Below are 22,014 nucleotides of genomic sequence, written 5' to 3'. Positions count from 1 at the left end.
ATGTATTTCTCTTTCTGTTACCCCGCTGTTTTCTTTTTATAATGATTGGGATACTGGAGAAACAAAAAGGACGTTCAAAATGCAAGAAGCTGTATTTGTGTCCTTACAGCTATTGGTATATTCCAATATCAGTGAGATGATAGAGTTTTAGGAACTCTTCTGAGCAATTTTGCCCACTGAGGGCATCTAATAATGACTACAAAAAAAAAAAAAAAAATCAGTAAGGTCCATACTGTTCACTTTTCTTCCTACTCAAAACTAAGGGTTTTTTGTTTTGTTTCTGTTTTTTCTTTTCTACTCAAGACATACAAGATTTAATTGAGAATGACATCTCACACTAAGAGATAATCTGTATGTATTTTCTTAAAATTTTCATAATTCATATGCACAGCAACTAAAACTAAAAGACAAATGTAAACTGTGGGGGCAAGAGGCATATGTCTCTGTCCATTCTGGACCTTCAGCATCCAGCCTATTTTTTGGAACATGGTAAACAGGAAGTAGATATTTGTAAATTTGAAAATTAATTGGTAATACATTATCAATATATGAAATGGTTCTGGTTTAACTACCAATTCTTCCTCACTCAGTCTCTTCATGTAAAATGGTTCTGGAATGATTAAAGGAATAAGGGTGCTATTCACCTTAGGGTCAGCATCTCTTCTGTGGCGCTGGCTCTGCATTATCATACTGGTTCTTTGTTGTCCACTCATCTATTTTTGCTTTCATTTCTAGTCCCTGTCACAATATGAGTCAGGCCACATCTTTCTTTTCTTTTTTTTTTTTTAATGGAACTCTTCACGAATTTGAGTGTCATCCTTGCCCAAGGGCCATGCTAATCTTCTGTGTAACATTCCAGTTTAGCATATGTGCTGCCGAGCAAGCACAGACTGTTTCTTTCTAGATGGGGTGTTTCCATGTATTACTCCTGCTCTCCTAATTGGGAAATAAAGCTCTCATTTGTATGTTGCGGTAGCTCAGGCTCTGGTCCTATGATTTTTCTTCATCCATCATCTTCCTCTCTTTTATTCTTTCTTCTCTCTCTCCATTGGCTCTTTTCTCACCAGCAAATATTTGATATTTAGATATACTTAAGACGTATCCATTTTAAGAACAAACAAAAGTAAATAAAGTACCTTGACATTTGTGCCTTTTTAGGTAAGATTTCTTCCTCCCTTTCTTGGCCAGGTCACTTGAAATACTAGTCTACCTGGAATGTTTCTCTTTCCTTTGCTCCTGCTCTTTTCAACCCAAGGTAATATCTCGTCTGCCTATCACACCTCACAAAAAAGTATCCTTCATAAGTCTTTAATTCTCGATATGACTTTCTATGATATGGAAAGAAAATGCTATGAATTTTAATTACATTTTTATTAATATTTATGTCCTCATTAACATTGGAACCTTACTTGTTCACATGTTAAGTCAAATGATGGATCTGGGAGGGAAGAGTGACAGCCACTATGGAGATGTTTCTATGTAACTGCTGTGTGTTGTAATTTTCAGTTACAATGATGACACTCTTAATCCTTGTATGAGCTCTTAATCTGGCATATTAGTAGTTAAATACAGTAATAATCTAACAGGCCCCTATGAGAAATATGCTAAAAAAATTAAAATCATCAATATCTATTTAAAATCTATATTCATGGGGCACCTGGGTGGCTCAGTCGGTTAAGTGTCTGCTTTCGGCTGAAGTCATGATCCCAGAGTCCAGGGATTGAGCCCCGCATCAGGCTCCCTGCTCAGTGGGGTCTGCTTCTCCTTCTTCTTCTGCCCCCCACTGCTCCTTCTGTCTCTCTCACTCACTCTCTCCCGACATAGATAAAGGGGATTAAGAAGACACTTATTGTGATGAGCACTGAGTATAAAGTTTTTGAATTATTATATTGTACACCTGAAACTAATTTAACACTGTTTGTTAATCATACATCAATTTTAAAAAAAAGCAAAACAAAACAAAAATCTATATTTACACCAACTACCATAAAGATGAAGTTTACCCTAAGTGCTTTGAAATAATTGCTAATATTAGCAAAACAATAATAGCTATTAATATTAGCAGGGCCTTTAAAATACATTAACTCATTTTATTCATATTTTTTCTATTTTTTGTATTATATAATACAATCCATTGGTACAGTAGAATATGCATATAATCTGTAAATAAATGATTATACATATATGGTTGGTTTTTGCTCAAATAGTGTTCCCTCATGGAGTATGCACTCAAAAAGCAGACTACTGTATTATATTGCTTTACCTATTTATGTTGGGTGGCTCTTCTGTAGTTAAAACAAAGTATTTCCTCATCAATTAATTTTGGGTAATGAAACAATCTGTGTGTCTCATTGGATAATTACAATGTGCATAGGCATACTAAATGTCCTGAAATGTCCTTCAGTAAATACATTTTTCATTTTACTGTGTTTACAAAGCATTTTCCAAACTTATTTGTTTAGAGACAGTTTTTTTGTCTTTGTTTTTCTTTTTGTTTTGGTGGCACCACTCTTAACATATTTTGGATTAGGGTTCCACAGATTACTAATCAGATACTCATGTGGGAAATGTTGATTGCTGATTTGAAATAATATCTATGATGCATTGTTCAGTGCAAAAAGAAGATTCCAAGCCAGTATGAATAGTATGACTTACTTAACAAATTATATGGACTTATGAAGATCTGAGCTGACATATATACTAAGATGCAAAAAGTACTAGATGATGGATTTATTGTTGATTCTGTTTTTCTATTTGATTAGCATAAAAATGCTTTGATTCTGTCTCTTTCACTCTGTGTGCCTGTGGTAAAATTACTTAAACTCTCTGTGCTTTAATTTCAATCATAAAATGTCAGTTTTAAGTGTTTTACTTGGAATAAGCTGTATTTCCTGTACTAATATTTTTTATACTCGGCAAGTACTTAGTGTGCACCTGTTGTGAGCTAAGCACAATGAAAGTGACTTGTTTATATGATTTAAAGCATTTTTTAAAAAACCCTCACAATCCAGGTATATTAAAATTGAAATAAAACTTACTACACCATTTGGACCCATGATCCCTTCAGTATAGCAGGGTTCCTGACCTGGTACCACGATGGGACAAACAACAATGTCAAAGTGCTTATTTTTTTTTATTTAAGATTTTATTTATTTATTTGAGAGAGAGAATGAGATAGAGCACGAGAAGGGGGAGGATCAGAGAGAGAAGCAGACTCCGTGCCGAGCAGGGAGCCCGATGCGGGACTCGATCCCGGGACTCCAGGCTCACGACCTGAGCCGAAGGCAGTCGCTCAACCAACTGAGCCACCCAGGCGCCCCAGAGTCCTTATCATGATCCTTGCTGTTGACATCAAAGGCCAAGAATGTGGCCTGAATATCTTCTTTCCCTTAATAATCCTTTATTCATAATCGTAATCTACTTCTTTCTCTGATTTTCTTTATATACTGACTAATTGTGGCAAACCTTATTTGAAGCTATTCATATTTTTACTTTTTACTACTTCTTAGGAGGTTACAAATTCTATGAATTCCTTACGTGATAAATTAGAAATTAATTATTTGTATTTATTTTAACTATATCTGTAGGAGTGCTGAAACATGGACTTCATCTTTGGCCCTCCATCTTGTTCTACCCTCTGGCACACAAATGACGCCAATTTAGATAACTACCTTGTGACCTCACCATCATGCCCCTCACTCCAGTCCCATGGGGATTAAGGTCTGGATGAGGACAGAGAATATGGGACAGAGAATAGCAGCCAACAATAGCTCTGTAATATCCTGGATTGTCCCTCCATGCACCCACCTGCCCAGTTGCTCCTGCTAGTAAGTTATCCTGAATAAGACTGTATAAATGGTGTGGAGTGGCTTACTTTGTTTTTCAGTATTAGAGTGCCTTCTGAGTCTGGAGGACACATTACTGACCCTCCAACACTTTCTAACAATGTCTTACACAGGCTTTGTGGTTTGAGCACCCAATAGGAATACTGATCAGGTATTTTGTTACTATAAAGTGACGCATCAGTTGAAGGGCCTTAGAGCATACTGTGGGTATAATCCAAGAATGAGTCAGTCTCAGGAGAATCTTTTTGGAGTAACTATGAATCATATTTGTTTAGGATTTGCTTCTGGAGTATTCTGTACTCTAAAGTACCTGAAAGACCACTTTGCCTTCTGAGCCTGTATACTGTGGAATGGTGCCTAATAATATGAAGAAAAATGAGAATAAAAACCGCAGTGCAGCCTTTTATTTGCTTTATGTGTTTACATGCTTACTATGTTGCTAAACATATGCTCTCATTATCATGAACACTAAATCCCAAATCTCTTTCCCTTACAGTTAAAAAACAATCATTATTAATCTAGAAACATATCTTCTAATCGGGTTTCTTGTTCTGAAGGTGACAGCATTAAAATGAGTGGACTATTTGGAAGCACTCATCTTTGGTTTATACTTTATATCACAGTTTTTCAACCCTGATATTATTGATACTTGGAGCTGCATAATTCTCAGTGGGGGGCATTGTTCTGTGCATTTTTGAAAATTTAGCAGCATCCCTGGCCTCTACCCACTAGATGCCAGTAGCAAGCCCTCTTTGCCCCAACTGTGATAACAAAAAATATCTCCAGTTATAAACATCATCTCCAGTTGAGAAGCACTGCTTTAAATATCGACGTTATTTCTTTCTGTTGGTACATTTGGGTATAAAACAGATTGAACATTTGATGTCTAGTGGGGGTCTCTGAAAGAAACACATGTTTTCCTGTCTTTGAGTTGTTTTTGAAAAGACTTAACAATTTTCTTTTAATGTGTAAATCTAATCCTAGAGACCAGAGAAAAGGGTCTAGGTGTAGATATAGGATTTATTTATCCAACACTTCATACCAGATATGAATATGTCATAAGACATATTTCTTTTAATATCTTCCTTATTTGTGTAATGATTGGCCCCAATCATTCCACATATGAAGATATTATCATTTGGACTTGATCATGTTGTGCCTGGGACTGAGTGTTTTTTCTGAACTGTCAATATGCATACTACTTTTCCATAGTTTATGGATGTTTTATTCAGTTTGTTCTTCCATAAGAAAACTACCATAGACTGGGTGGCTTAAACAATAGAAATTTATTTTTCACAGTTCTAAAGGCTGGGAATTCAAGATCAAGATGCAGGCGGGTTTGGTTTCTGGTGAGAGCCCCTTCCTGGTTATGTCCTCACATGGCAGAGAGTTGGGGAAGTGGAGAGGGGGACAGAGAGAACACACAAGTAAACTCCTGCTTCTTCTTTCTCTTCCTTTAAGGGCACTAATCCTATCATGAGGGCTCCACCCACATGGCCTACTTGCCTCCCAAAGACTCCATCTCTAAATACCGCCACATTGGGGATTAGTGTTTCAACATGTGATTTTTATGGGGACACAAACATTCAGTCCATAGCAGTAGGAGAATTTCATTATAGGAAAAAGTTGAAAGACTGATATTTTCTGTCTGAATCTTTATAAAAAACAAGAATGAAAAGTAAAAATATTAAAAGAATCAAACTCAAGTATAACTGGGAAAATATAAATATATGAAATGAGATAATTAGGTTTCACTATAGTCTCTTCACTTTACCTTGATAAGATCACAGTATAACCTGAACATTTGTCCTTCTCAGAAAGATTCAAAAACTTAAAATTGTTTTAAACTATCACCTTTGCCAGGACAGTGAAACAGCAAAGAACTTCAGTGGTATTTTTCTATCACAGGAAAATCATTTCAGGTAGATACATCAGCAATATATAAGGGGAATATGAAACAGAAAAGTGACATCAGACCTTGAGATAAATGGCTTAAATCTCATAAATGATTTTTTAAAAATAAGAATTTTAGTGATTCATTGGTGACTTCATGGAAAGTTACATTTATAAAAACCATACATGACACTAACCCCCATATCTAAATTCAAAAATAGAGTGAAAACATGTCAATTTACCTTCTTTAAAAATCACATAAAAGATAAGCCTGATCAATCTTGTTTGTTTCTCCTGACAGGGTTTTTCAGTATTGACACTATTGACTAGATAAATCTTTGTTGTGGGAGCTATCCTGTGCAATGTGGGATGTTTAACAGCATCTCTAGCCTCTGTCCACCAGCAAGTAGCAATGCTTGCACAGTTGTGACAATCCAGAATACCTCTAAACATTGCCAGATGTCCCCTGGAGAGCTAAATGTCCCCAGCTGAGAACCATCCTATAGAAGAATAAAGCAAGACTATACCTGTGAATCCTCATAAAAAGAAGGAAAAGGGAAAAGAAAGACTGAAAGAAGGAGAAAGAAAGAACAACAATCTTTGGAGCCTCCTGGTGCTTTACTTGACACCTTTTATTATTACAGGGAAACACACTTAGAGATAATAGAGATTTAAAACAGCAGCAGACAAAAGTACATCATTTCAGTGTAATTGAGGAGAAGCTGAACCCTTGCAAACTCAGTGGGACAGATAACAATTGAAAAGTGAATCTTCAGCAACTTATGTGCTTTTGAATGAATGGAAAAAAGCACTCTTACCATTCTGACTGCTACTTATATGACTTCTGCACAGTTGGAGGGTCTATTTTAGGCAACTATAAATTTGATTTAAATGCAAACTATATTATGAGCCAAATGTATTCACTGGGGCTTGGACCCAATCCGTTTCTATTTGATGCTCTAAAAGGAATAGCTAGGACACATATTAAAATAACCCCATCACTCCAGTACAATAGAAACTAAATGAGTCAACCTGTTCCCTTTGTTGTTCAACTATAGCAATTCCAAATAAAGTTGTAGCTTGTGTGTACTGCTGTTTGCTAGTTCTACTTTTTCATCTTTTTCTGAGTTACTGTGATGTTAAACCTCCTACTCAGACCCCTGTGAATATCTATAGATATCTTTATTTTATCTCAGCTAAAGCAGCATCAGGTCAGTGGCTGAGATAAAAGGCAGGAACAAAGGAAGTGCAACTGACAAGACTGTGGGGGACTCTGCTAACAGTGCAAGTTCTAGAGATGGCAGCCCCTGAAGGCCCACGCTCCTGACTCTTCTAGAATGGAGACAGGGCTAACCTAAATAGAATAGAACCTCTGTGTCTGATTCCAAGGAACCCCTATGGGAAAACTGATACCAAATCTCTTATTTTGTTTCTGAGTGGTCTTTCCCCTACATTCAAGCGTTCCAGCAGACGAAATTTGTATCTAGTTAAAAATATGTTTGGTCATTATGAAGTCAAGAGAATACTTTTTCCTTTAAAAGCATTAAGTTTTCCCAGAACACTTATTCTGACTCAGGTAGATGAAATTAAGAAATTATTCGTTGGATCCTTCCAGATGTTAAAGGCTGACCAGTCGCCTGGGCCTGGGTTAACTCTCTTGAAGGGAGACAGCATTTTCAGTCTGACCTAAAGCAAATGACCTGCTAGAAGCAAGAATCTTTCACCAGGGCCACAGTGTTTGTGCATTTTGTTACTTGTGCTGTGCACCACAAATTATAGTTTATAGTTTCAGGGCGCTGTTTGGAAACTGCTACAATATATAATCTTGTTTAATGGATTTTTGTGAGCACAGATACTGTTAATCAATACACTATAAGTAATGCATATTTATGGCATTGTTTGTTTTGTTCCAGGGCACACTGTCATTCTTAGGCCCATGTAGAAGAAAGCATTATGACTGCAAGCTAAAAATGCACCATGTCATTAAGGCAGGCAGAAGCAAAAGCATTGATCTGTGTGCCCAGGGACAAAAAGGAAACAGGGCAAGTCTAGGGTAAACCAGGAAGTGGTCTTAAATAAAATATAAGAACCAACTAAAACGCCAGTAACAATCTACTTGTAAAATTGTTAGAACTAGTAAAAGTTCTCCAAATGACCATGCATATAAAAATATATAACAAATTAATATAGTTCCTATATACTAGTACAACTACATTATAAAATGAATGAGAGGTAATATGTTGTAACTATTACCTTAAAAAGAAGCATGTGCAACCTGTAGGTGAAAACCAAAGCAAACCAAACAGCCAACAAAAACTAAGATATATGCAAAATAAAATACATAAATGTAGAGATATGCCACACTCCAGATGGAGGAAAAACAATTAATGCACATATCTAATGCAATCCCAGTTAAAATATCAATGACATTTTCCTTTTAAATCTTGACAAGATGATTTCAAAATTCATCATAATAAAAAGTAGAAAAGATCTAAGAAAAATGAAAAAGAAAAATGTTGAACAGGATTAGGTCTCCCAGATACTAAAACATATTCTGAAACTATAATTATTAAATCAGTAGAGAAAATGTGCATAATTATTCTAAGTAAAAATAAATTCTGTTATATAATTTAATATAATAATAAACTGGAAACATTGATCAGACAAGGATGAATTATTCAGTAGAAAGAGATGGCATAATTTGTTAGGATTTTGGGAAAATGTTACATCTTCTCAAGACAAAAAAACTGACTGTAGATTAAAGATTTTAATGTAAAAATTCAGACTAGAGAGAGGCAGAAGAAACTGCCTTGGCAAGATGCGAAAGGCATCTGTTAAGATGGATATTTACAAATAGTTTTAATAAAATGGAAAATGATTTTTATAACATGAAAAAACAGGGTCAAATTTTACATATAAAATATAACTTCAGTTTTGTTTGTGTAGCATAACATGCAGAAACAAATCAAAACATTAATTTTTCTATAACTGATATCATGTTCCTGGGACTCTATTATGGCAGAAAAATTACAACCGTGCCAATTTTTTTTTTTAAATTTTATTATGTTATGTTAGTCACCATACAATACATCATTAGTTTTTGATGTGGTGATCCACAATCCATTGTTTTCGTATAACACCCAGTGCTCCATGCAGTACGTGCCCTCCTTAATACCCATCACCTGGCTAACCAGTCCCCCCTCCCCCCTCCCCTCTAAAACCCTGTTTGTTTCTCAGAGTCCATAGTCTCTCATGGTTCATCTCTCCCTCCGATTTCCCCCCCACCTTAATTTTTCCCTTCCTTCTCCTAATGTTCTCCATGCTATTCCTTATGTTTCACAAATAAGTGAAGCCACATGATAATTGACTTTCTCTGCTTGACTTATTTCACTTACCATAATCTCCTCCAGTCCCCTCCATGTTGATGTAAAAGTTGGGTATTCATCCTTTCTGATGGCTGAGTAATATTCCATTGTATATATGGACCACATCTTTATCCATTCATCAGTTGAAGGGCATCTTGGCTCTTTCCACAGTTAGGCTATTGCGGACATTGCCGCTATGAATATTGGGGTGCATATGGCCCTTCTTTTCACTACATCTGTGTCTTTGGGGTTAAATACCCAGTAGTGCAATTGCTGGGTCATAGGGTAGCTCTATTTTTAAATTTTTGAGGCACCTCCACATTGTTTTCCAGAGTGGTTGTACCAACTTGCATTCCCACCAACAATGGAAGAGGGTTCCCCTTTCTCCACAACCTCTCCAACATGTGTTGTTTCTTTCCCTCTCCATTTTTGCCATTCTAACTGGTGTAAGGTGGTATCTCAATGTGGTTTTGATTTGAATTTCCCTGATGGCTAATGATGATGAACATTTTTTCATGTGTCTGTTAGCCATTTGTATGTCTTCTTCAGAGAAGTGTCTTTTCATCTCTTCCGCCCACTTTTTGACTTGATTATTTGTTTTTTGGGTGTTGAGTTTGAGAAGTTCTTTATAGATCTTGGATACCAGCCCTTTCTCTGTAGTGTCATTTGCAAATATCTTCTCCCATTCTGTGGGTTGCCTCTTTGTTTTGTTGACTGTTTCCTTTGCTGTGCAGAGCTTTTTATCTTGATGAAGTCCCAAAAGTTCATTTTTGCTTTTGTTTCACTAGCTTTTGGAGATGTATCTTGAAAGAAGGTGCTGTGGCCAATGTCAAAGAGGTTACTGCCTATGTTGTCTTTTAGGATTTTGATGGATTCCTGTCTCACATTGAGGTCTTTCATCCACTTTGAGTTTATCTTTGTGTATGGTGTTAGAGAATGGTCGAGTTTCATTCTTCTGCATGTGGCTGTCCAATTTTCCCAGCACCATTTATTGAAGAGACTGTCTTTTTTCCATTGCATGTTTTTTCCTGCTTTGTCAAAGATTGTTTGACCACAGAGTTGAGGGTCCATATCTCGGTTCTCTATTCTGTTCCATTGGTCTATATGTCTGTTTTTGTGCCAGTACCATGGTGTCTTGGTGATCACAGCTTTGTAATATAGCTTGAAATCAGGCAACATGATGCCCCCAGCTTTGTTTTTCTTGTTCAACATTTCCTTGGCGATTTGGGGTCTTTTCTGATTCCATACAAATTTTGGGATTGTTTGTTCCAGCACTTTGAAAAATGTCATTGGAATTTTGATCGGGATGGCATTGAAGGTATAGATTGCTCTGGATAGCATAGACATTTTAACAATGTTTATTCTTCCGATCCATGAGCATGGAATGTTTTTCCATCTTTTTGTGTCTTCTTCAATTTCTTTCATGAGTGTCTGTAGTTCCTAGAGTATAGATCCTTTACCTCTTTGGTTAGGTTTATTCCGAGGTATCTTATGGTCTTTGGTGCTATTGCAAATGGAATCAATTCTCTAATTTCTCTTGCTACAGTTGCATTGTTAGTGTATAAGAAAGCAACTGATTTCTGTGCATTGATTTTGTATCCTGACACATTACTGAATTGCTGGATGAGTTCTAGTAATTTGGGGGTGGAGTCTTTTGGATTTTCCACATAAAGTATCATGTCATCTGCGAAAAGAGAGAGTTTGACTTCTTCTTTGCCAATTTGAATACCTTTTATTTCTTTTTGTTGTCTGATTGCTGTTGCTAGGACTTCTAGTACTATGTTGAACAATAGTGGCGAGAGTGGGCATCCTTGACATGTTCCTGATCTTAAGGGAAATACAAACTTGCCAATTAAACATAATTCAGTTTCTTAAGACTTAAGAGGTTAAAAGCTTCTTTAAGTCATTTTAGAGCTCTCACTACTGATCAAGCCTTTCTCATTCCCTTTAGCAAGGCTAAAGGGAACTTAAAGTTCCCTAACAGGCTCTCTTTCCCTGGTTCTTCCTCAGTGGTGCCTGGATACAAATGAAGGCTTAAATATGCTCTGGTCTCAGAGAGAAGGAACTTTGATCCACCTGCTATCTATATTTCTCTGCTGGTCTCAGCTGCAGTTTGGTAGATTTGTCTTAACCCAGTAATCTGCATTATTTATATGTTTATGTTTATAGCCTTTGAGAATTTAGAATTTGTTATAATGGCAAATATTCCTGAAATACTTCTGACTTGCTATAGTCTCTGATCTCAAGGTCATCACACTATGAGACTTCTTTTTCCCAAGCCCAGGCTTCTGTACACCATTGTCTCCACTCTTATATACTGGGCTTCTGGAAACTTCTGGATTTCCTTATTGTTCCACTAATTATAGAGAACTAGGCATCCTATCTTAGACCCACATGCCAGCTTCTTAGCCATTTTAATTTGCTGTTGGAGTTTCTCCTCATTGCTACAATGCCAGGTTAATCATGGGGCTCTTCAAGGAGATTGCAATTTTCCTGAGATAGGCCTTGCATATTCCTATGCAGGGAATAGCTACATAGACACAAAAATCTATCTTGATGTTTCTATCACTGATTGCAACTTTCCTCCATATTTTGGTCACAAGGCAGAGCACCCAGATACTCACAACGAACAATCCTGCCATTCTCTCTCCCTCTCACTTCTTTCTATATAAAGGTACTGTAACTACCATATATTATGCCATGTGTTTTATACTCTGTAAACTATAATGCAAAGGAAATACTACAGTCAGAGCCACAAATTTTGTTTGGCATATCTTAAGGAAGATTTTTATTATTTATTAGTTTATTTTCTTTTACAAGAGAGCATAAATATGGAATCTTTTATCTCGTAAGACCTTTATGAAAGCCATTCTCTTCTTGGGAATTACCGTAGAATAATAAAAAGAAAGAAAAACAAGAAAGGCAGTCTTCATCTCTGATAAAATTAGAAAGCATATTAACACAAAGTACAATACTGTCAGTCAGAGGTGCAGATTTCAGGACAGGCTGGCAGAACATGGTAGTGCTGAGTAGAAGAGACCTCCAAGAGGAGAAAACCAGCTGGTCCTTTTTTTAATTTAACAGTGGAAACAGGGTGTGGATAGGTAGGAACCTCCCCTCTACTTAGTTGAGGTTCAAGAAATCAGGGAAGAGCTGTCCAGTGCAGATGTACAAGACATACCTATGTTCGGGAAGTAAATGGAGGCTGGTCAACAGAAGTGACTAGTGCTCACTTTTAGCCAAGAAGAAACCAAGTCACCCGCCCATGTAAACTTTTTGCAATGAGGAACTCCAAATGAACCAGGAAAAGTTCTTCCTTGCTTGGAACATAACTCAACTTTTCTCTGACTCTTCACTGAAAGATGAATAATAATTAAACAAAGAAATAGGTTCTATGTAACAATATTATAAAAAGGATAGAAGGAAGAGGAAACCCTTTACTGGAGAAAAATCACCAGAAAAATAGTGATATTCAACAGATAAAATTGGTCACCAGCAGTATCACCATGAAGTCTAGTAAGTTAATGAAGTAATATATCCTTATTCAGAAAACCTCAAAGCAAAAGTAAGATCTCAGAGAAAAAAAACTGATAAGAGAAGATAAAATTGGAGTATGTCAAAAAGGGAGGAGAAAAATAAGCCATTGAAGAAATGAAGTCCATATTGATAATATGGAGCATAGGATTGAGAAAAGCAAGAAAATGCAAAGATAATTGACTTCCACTTTGGGCACACAGCAAACTAGATATTGTTCAAAGCCCTTTAGCTGAAATTTACCTTGATGGTAAATAAACTTTAAAAAATATACTTCTACCACATTTTTTAGTTCTGTGTTAATTAGAACCTATAGGAAACAGATATTGAAACAAGTGATTAACTGGAGTCTATCTTCTGTGAAAGATAAAAACGATAAGGAAGGAAAATGGGTGGAATGTCTTTAGATCTGATGCTTTGAGAGAAAGTGGGGAGGAAGTAAAAGAGTCAGAAAGAGCCTCAGACCATGACAGAGAGGAATAAGTCTTAGCCAAACCAATGGGGACTTTGGAACAAATAGGAGTCTTGCTTGAGGAATCCTTTGTTGGGCAGAAATGATTAAACCTAGTATCCCTTCTGTGCTTAGTCTTGGACAGCAATGGCTTGGGAAAATCATAGCTTCAACTTGAAAGCTGAGGCAGATCCTAAAGGCATTGAGGCTGACACTGTCCTCCTAACTGCATTCCTTGTAGCAGAACAGTAATTCTTTTTTGTAAGAACTGACAGGTGCAACTAGACAGCTGCTCTAGTCCACCTCTTGGGCCATATTAATACACTTCTTCATACACATTTAGGGAGGAGATCTCATCAAGGGTTCTAGGGGGACTCTCTTTTGGGGGGAGAATGTGGAAGAGACAGGTTAGTGAAATTAACTAACACTATTTATTCTAGATTCCTTTTGTCCTCAGCTAGCACCTCTGCCAATCTTGGTGGCTTATCTAGTAGTACCAAACCTGCGTTTCCGAGCCTTAGTTCCTGGTAACTATACTGTTCTTAGGTGGGATTGCTGCATTTGTGCAGTCACAAGTAAGCAAGGGAGTATCAAAAAACGTCCAAGTTGATCACTTGAGTCCACATATATGTCTCCAAACCCCATCTTGTCCTTCTGATTAAGGTCAGTTACCACTGTGTATATGGTGACTCCACTTCTCGCCTGCTGGTCTCTGTACAAAAGGAGTCCTAAGTGTTCAGGTGTCAGCCATAAATAGTAGTTCCAATGGGATCTTTATTTTTTCTCCTGGAGAGGTTACCCCCTTTAGAATCAGGACCTCTAATCCTGCAGGGACAGTAAGTGCAGAATCGTTTGGTATGCCATTGGGAATAATGGTAAGTGGCATCATCTTTTTTTTCCAGACTTTGGTACCTAGCTGATGTATTCTTTCTATTAGAGCAATGACATCACATAGAGTTCGCTGATTCAGTGTGCATACAGCATGCTGGAAGGTAGTTTCCCATCCTTGCAGAGTATTGCCCATTCAGGTAATACTTTATCAGGATGGCAACTTCCAGATGGTAGGGGGTGAGATGCAGACAGTGTATGCCATTGTTATGGTCCCACTCCTTTATCTTCTTTGCTGTCAAGTGGGTCCCATATATGTGTCATATTCCACTTCTGTAAGAACAGGAACTCTATAAGACCCAAAGATAGTGCTGGCTGAGGCTCTGTGAGCAGGAAAGACAAACACATACTCAGAATAAGTCACTGGTCCTTCCAAGATACAGGGTCCAATATAATTAATTTGTTACCAAATGGTCCCCTGGAGGAATAATACCTTATCAGGGACTCAGCATTGGTCTCTGTTGTTGAAAAGTTGGACATTCAAAGGCAGCCATTGCTATTTGGCCTTAGTAAGTATGAGTACATGTTGTTGGACCCATGCACAGCCTCTATCTCTGCCACTATTTCAGATCTGGAGTGGTTAGTGACAAAGACTCTGTCAACTGACCAAGTTATTTTGTCATTGATTTCTGATGAACGTTAGTTGTGTCTCCTTCCATATGTTAATCTGTCATCCACAAACTATCTCCTAAAAGTGCTTTTCTTCAATCATCTATTCTTTTTTCTTACAGGATCCTGACTAGTCAGTCAGGTCATTAATCAGGTCATACTGTTCTTCAGTCTATATATATTTCCACCTCAGATCATTTCTCGTCATATACAAAGAGGATGACTTGGTGTACCAATGTACAGCTCTGTCTGCTAAGAAGATATTATTTTGCCACTGTCTTTCAAGGCCACCAATGGATTTCAACCGCATACTGAGCCTACCTATCCTCTTCTTTCAGAGAGTCATATCTTTCTACTGCCATAGGTGGGACCTGAGGAAGGAGTGCTAGGGCAATCATAATAGGTCATATGGGGGCTTGGGTTATCTGCTCATGAAACATGCTCATGCATCCTGGTACTGTTCATATTTTATCCTGATTGTACTATTTATACCTTATAATGGATGCTGCTTGGCTTTCTCAACTTAATGACTTGGTAGGTTGAATAGAAACAGGCTCGTGATGGCAGTTCCAGATGCATGGTCACTTAGAATGCTATAGTCAAGGGTTTTTCTCCACCAGGGCCCAGTAGCTTACTAACAGCTGTTTTAAGAAGGTGTATTAATTCTCTGTTGCACATACAATGGCCTTGCTTTATAACCTCAGGGTCTGCATAATGATTTTCCCATTGTGGCTTGGGATAAACTCTGCACTGCATCTTTTTCCACCACTGACAACCTTAGCACTGTAGGGTCTTTGGGATGTCATGGCCCAGCATGTAATTGATTGCATCATATCCTGGACCTGCTGCAGAGCCCTTTTGTACTCAAGATCCCACTCAAAATCAGTAGTCTTTCATGTCACCCATCTTATGAGCTGGAGGAGCATTCTGAAATGTGTAATATATCTTCTTCAGAACCCAAAAAGACTTACCAGGCATCAGGCTCACTTCTTTTCAATAGAAGATGCAAGATGCAGTAATTTGTCTTTTACTCAAGAGGAGTTGTCCTGACACACATCTGACCTCTATATGTCTAAATGCTTTGCTGAAATCACAGGCCTCTCTGCATCTCTGTAGAAATTTATCTTCCATTATCTGGAGAGCATGTGTCTTTCCAAATTCTCTGCATGCTAGAACTTAGTAATGCCCAATAAATATGATGTTATTTCTATAATGGATAAATGTGAAATTCTATGGGATGTCCAAATATCTATGGACTATGTTATAACAAAGACCAGGAGAATTAACATATCCCTGGAGCAAAATTATGAATGGTTATTGTTGTCCATTACATTTGAATGCAAACTGTTTATGATACTCTTTTTTAATTGAGATAGAGTAGAACACAGTCACCATTGACTTAATGGCCACATATCGTATATATTAGTTAGCTAGGGCTGCTATAACAAATAATGATGGACTGGGTGAGTTAGGCAACAGAAATTTATTTTCTCACAGTTCTTGAAGTAGAATTCCAAGATCAATGTGGTAGCAAGTTTAGTTTCTTTTTGAGATCTCTCTCCTTGGTTTGCAGATGGCTACATCTTGCTGTGTCCTCACATGATCTTTTCTCTGTGAATGCGCATGTCTGTGTCCTAATCTCCTCTTCTTATAAGGACATTCATCAGTTGGATTAGGGCCCACTCTTATGATCTCATTTAACTTAATTACCTCTTTAAAGACCCTATCTCCAAATATAGTCTCAGAGGCTCTGGAGGTTAGGACTTTAACATATGAATTTATGGGGACACCATTTAGCCCATAAGACCATGTATCTGAAGTCCTATTTTCCTGTTATAATAAAAATTCCATGCTTCATATGGTATGATTAAGGTTACTACTGATCAAGTTCAGCTTGATGTGGTCTAAAATCATTCTCCAGGGTCCATCTAGTTTCTGTAAGGAATATAATATCTACCATCTTTTGAGGTGTGGTTATTTTTAATTCACTATTAATTCACTGGCTAAGGTAGTGATGTAGTTTTAGAGGCTTCCATCTGGCTTCTCTCCCTGTTAGATTTTACCCTGCCGGCCAATGTGTGTTAAATCCAATGTAGGGGTTAACTTCCAAATGTATCGATACCAATATTACATTAAGGAATAGCAGAAGTGAACACTGGGTATGGTCAGCAGACCCAGTAGACTCAGTGTAAGTCAGATTTTGACCAGGACTCCATTTACTACTGCCCCTCACATACCTCCATGCTCACAATGGTATGTGAGCTATGCTTCCGGTCTCCAGATTTCAATGTCAACTCCAAACACAGAATTAATAGTCCTTGAACAGTGTAAGAATTCCCTTTTCCCCATTGTGTAATATCCATATAAATAGTCATAGTGACTAAGGTGTCTCCAAATTGATGAAGATTTAGAGAACATATTGTATCCTAAGCCATGTATATAAAATAAATGCATATGTAGGTACTTCAAGGTGAAACTACAGAACACCAGAAATAAAGAAAATATTTTAATACGAGTAAAGAAGAAAGACAAGATTATGTACAAATGAACAAAAATCAATATGAAAGCAGACTTCTTAACAGGAACAATGGAATGTGGTGGATTCAAAGCCCTGCAGTAAAATAACTGTCAGCCTAATTTTTGTATCTAATGACTCTTTTAAGCATGAAGGTGAAATACATGTATTTAGATTAATAAATGGAGAAAAATTGCCATGAACAGACCTTCAATAAAAGAAGTACTGAAGTGGTATTTCAATGAAAAGAAAGTGACCCAGAAAATAAAAAGAGATTCAAAAAGAAATAATTGAGCAAAGAAATTAGTAAAGATGTGAGTAAACCTAAGCAAAAATGGACTATATTAGATAAAATAAATCATGTCTAATATGTGAGCTAAAAATAAACAAGATAAAACTAAAACATTAGATAACATAAAAGTTAGGGATGTATTTAAACAGAATCCATTTAGGTTGTATATAAAGTTTGTATCTTTCTCAGTCTTTTCCAGGTTATAGGAACAAATGATTTTTAAATATGGACTTAAATAATGTCATACTGTGATTTAATACATTTAATTCTTTGTATTGTGCAGAGAATGTTTTCATTTTAAACATACAGAGAACATAAATATATTATTGTATTCTTAACCAAAATCACATTTCCCATAGTATATCCATATCATAAATAATACAAGAAACATTTTCACCTATTAAAATCAAATTAATAGTGAAGTTTTTTAACAAAGTTTTCTCTGAGTAACTATTGGGGTAAAAAGGAAGTAAAAAATGAGGACACAAGAAAGTACAAATTAAGTAAGGTGGTCATACTTATAGAGGCTTTTCCTATCTTTTTGTACTCTTTGTGGGATAATTTTAATACAGTCATTTAAAAAAACATCGTTACTAAGATGTTATAATTGACGTTCTATAAAATTCACCTACTTAACTTACAATTAATTACTTTCAGTATATTTACAGAGTTGTGCAACCACTACTGCAGTCTAAGTTTAGAAGATTTCCATCACCCCATAAAGAATACCCTTTACAGTCTTTCTCCATGCCCTCCCATTCCCAAGCCCTAGACAACTCTTAATCAGGTTTTTTTTTTTATCTATAGATTTATTTTTTGGACATTTCAGTCCATAAATGAAACCATACCATGTGTAGTACAAATGTCTATCCAAACACTTTACCCACTTTAAAATTGGGTTATTTGTTTTTTGTTGTTGATTTCTAAGCATTCTTTATATTCTGAGTAGTCTCTATCAGATATAAGATTTGCAAATATTTTCTACTATTCTTTCTACCATTTTTTGATAATGTCTTTTGAAACTAAAAAGGTTTTTTTTAAAAATTTTGATGGAGTCCAATTAGCCTATTTTTTTTTCTTGTATACCTTTTGCGTTTGGTGGCATTTAATAAACCATTGCATAATCTAAAGTTATGAAGATTTATTCCTGTGTTTTCCTCTAAGAGTTTTAGTTTTAGCCTTCCATTTTGGTCTATGATCAATTTTGAGTTAATTTTTGATTATAGCAAAATGTAGAGAACCAGTTCCACTGTTTTACGTATGGGTATCCAGTTGTCCCTGAACTATTGGATGAAAAGACTCTTCTTTTCCCCATTGAATTGTCCTGGCTTCCTTGTAAAATATCATTAGACCATAAACATATGGGTTTATTTCTGAATCTCAGTTCTATTCTGTTGAACAATCTGTCTATTCTTTTTTTTTTTTTAAGATTTTATTTATTCATGACAGAGAGAGAGAGAGAGAGAGAGAGAGGCAGAGAGAGAAGCAGGCTCCCAAGGAGCAGGGAGCCCGATGCGGGACTCGATCCCAGGACCCTGAGATCATGACCTGAGCCGAAGGCAGACGCTTAACCATCTGAGCCACCCAGGCGCCCAACAATCTGTCTATTCTTATACCACTACCACACTTTTTTGATTAATGTAGCTTTATAGTAAGTTTTGAAATTGGGAAACGTGGTTCCTCCAACTTTGTTCTTCCTTTTCAACATTATTTTTATATTTATGATTATTATGTCTTGGATAATTGGCTCCTTTGTCATTATAGAATACTTCTTTTTTTGGTTTAAAGTGGATTTTATGTTATTTATCTTTTTGGGGTTTTTTTGTTTCTTGTTTTTTATCTTAATTTTTTAATTTAAATTCAGTTAATTAACATATAGTGTATTATTAGTTTCAGAGGTAGAGTTCAGTGATTGATCAGTCTTATATAATACCAGTGCTTATTACATCACCTGCCCTCCTTAATGTGCATCACCCAGTTACCGCATCTCCCCATCCCTCTCCCCTCCAACAACTCTCAATTTGTTTCCTATGATTAAAAGTCTCTTATGGTTTGTCTCCCTCTCCTATTTCGTTTTGTTTTATTTTTCCCCTCCCTTCCCCTATGATCCTTTGTTTTGTTTCTTAAATTCCACATATGAGTGAGATCATAAATTGTCCTTCTCTGATTGACTTATTTTGCTAAGCATAATACTCCCTAGTTCCATCCATGTCATTGCAAATGGAAAGATTTCATTTTTTTGATGGCTGAGTAGTATTCTATTGTATATATATACCACATCTTCTTAATCCATTCATCTGTCGCTGGACATCTGGGCTCTTTCCATAGTTTGGCTATTGTGGACATTGCTGCTATGAACATTGGGGTGCAGGTGCCCCTTCAGATCACTATATTTGTATCTTTGGGGTATATTATACCTTGTAGTGCAATTGATGGGTCGTAGGGTAGCTCTATTTTTAACTTTTTGAGGAACAAAAAAACCATACTGTTTCCCAGAGTGGCTGCACCAGCTTGCATTCCCACCAACAGTGTAAGAGGGTTCCCCTTTCTCCATATCCTCACCAACATCTGTCGTTTCCTCACTTGTTAATTTTAGCCATTCTGACCGGTGTGAGGTGCTATCTCATTGTGGTTTTGATTTGTATTTCCCTGATGCCAAGTGATATGGAGCACTTTTTCATGTGTCTGTTGGCCATTTGGATGTCTTCTTTGGAGAAATGTCTGTTCATGTCTTCTGCCCATTTCTTGACTGGATTATTTGTCCCCAAGGGGTGTTGAGTTTGAAAAGTTCTTTATAGATCTTGGATACTAGCCCTTTATCTGAGATGTCATTTGCATATATCTTCCCCCATTCTGTCGGTTGTCTTTTGGTTTTGTTGACTGTTTCCTTTGCTGTGCAGAAGCTTTCTATCTTGATGAAGTCCCAATAGTTCATTTTTGCCTTTGTTTCCCTTGCCTTTGGAGATGTGTCTAGCAAGAATGTTTCTGTGGCCAAGGTCAAAGAGCTTGCTGCCTGTGTTCTCCTCAAGGATTTTGATGGATTCCTGTCTCACATTTAAGTCTTTCATCCATTTTGAGTCTATTTTTATGTATGGTGTAAGGAAATGGTCCAGTTTCATTCTATTGCCTGGAGCTGTCCAATTTTCCTGTCACCATTTGTTGAAGAGACTGTCTTTTTTCCATTGGATACTCTTTCCTGATTTGTCAAAGATTAGTTGACCATTGAGTTGAGGGTCCATTTCTGAGTTCTCTATTCTGTTCCATTGATCTATGTGTCTGTTTTTGTGCCAGTACCATGCTGTCTTGATGATTACAGCTTTGTGATAGAGTTTGAAGTCCAGAATTGTGATGCCACCAGCTTTGGTTTTCTTTTTCAACATTCCTCTGGCTATTCGGGGTCTTTTCTGGTTCCATACAAATTTTAGGATTATTTGTTCCAGCTCTATGAAAAAAGTTGTTGGTATTTTGATAGGAATTGCATTGAATATATAGATTGCTCTACGTAGCATAGACATTTTAACAATATTTGTTCTTCTAATCCATGAGCATGGAATGTTTTTCCATTTCTTTGTGTCATCCTCAATTTCTTTCATGAGTATTCTATAGTTTTCTGAGTACAGATTCTTTGCCTCTTTGGTTAGGTTTATTCCTAGGTATCTTATGGTTTTGGGTGCACTTGTAAATGGGATCAACTCCTTAATTTCTCTTTCTTCTGTCTTGTTGTTAGTGTACAGAAGTGTAACTGATTTCTGTGCATTGATTTTATATCCTGCCACATTGCTGAATTCCTGTATGAGTTCTAGCAGTTTTGGGGTGGAGTCTTTTGGGTTTTCCACATAAAGTATCATATCATCTGCAAAGAGTGAGAGTTTGACTTTCTTTGCCAATTCGGATGCCTTTTATTTCTTTTTGTTATCTGATTGCTGAGGCTAGGACTTCTAAGACTATGTTGAACAACCGTGGTGATAGTGGACATCCCTGTCATATTCCTGACCTTAGGATAGTGGACATCCCTGTCATATTCCTGACCTTAGGGAAATTCCTGACTCTCAGTTTTTCTCCATTGAGAATGATATTTGGTGTGGGCTTTTCATATATGGCTTTTATGATATTGAGGTATGTTCCCTCCATCCCTACACTGAAGAATTTTAATCAAGAAAGGATGCTGTACTTTGTCAAATGCTTTTTCTGCATCTATTGAGAGGATCATATAGTTTTTGTCCTTTCTTTTATTAATATTTGTATCACACTGATTGGCAGATGTTGAACCACCCTTGCACACCAGGAATAAATTCCACTTGGTTGTGGTGACTAATCCTTTTAATGTACTGTTGGATCCTATTGGCTAGTATCTTGGTAGGAATTTTTGCATTCATGTTCATCAGGGATATTCCCCTTTTTGGTGGGGTCTTTGTTTGGGTTTGGGATCAGGGTAACGCTGGCATCATAGAAAGAGTTTGGAAGTTTTCCTTCCATTTCTATTTTTTGAAACAGCTTTGGAAGAATAAGTGTTAATTCTTCTTTAAATGTTTGGTAGACTTTCCCTGGGAAGCCATTTGGCCCTGGACTGTTGTTTGGTGGGAGATTTTTGATTACTGCTTTAATTTCCTTGCTGGCTATGG

The 22,014-nt window shown here is 36.8% G+C and overlaps 1 long non-coding RNA gene and 1 other non-coding gene across 2 annotated transcripts in view; one reads left to right on the top strand and one right to left on the bottom strand.

Annotated features, from left to right (window-relative positions):
* The window catches only part of LOC135364326 (uncharacterized), a 90,452-nt gene that overhangs the window by 51,202 nt on the left and 17,236 nt on the right, over positions 1 to 22,014 (top strand). The gene's annotated exons all lie outside the window — the stretch shown is intronic.
* On the bottom strand, positions 783 to 887 carry LOC123845091 (U6 spliceosomal RNA). The gene has a single exon (XR_006790936.1). It is a non-coding gene; the product is annotated as a U6 spliceosomal RNA (small nuclear RNA).

Source organism: Mirounga angustirostris, unplaced genomic scaffold (genome assembly GCF_029215605.1).
Source record: "Mirounga angustirostris isolate CCGP_5_RB_7025 unplaced genomic scaffold, mMirAng1.0.hap1 SCAF_5, whole genome shotgun sequence".
Classification (NCBI taxonomy): domain Eukaryota; kingdom Metazoa; phylum Chordata; class Mammalia; order Carnivora; family Phocidae; genus Mirounga; species Mirounga angustirostris.
The sequence above is the reverse complement of the archived record's forward strand: the minus strand, read 5'-3'. Positions and strand labels throughout refer to the sequence as shown.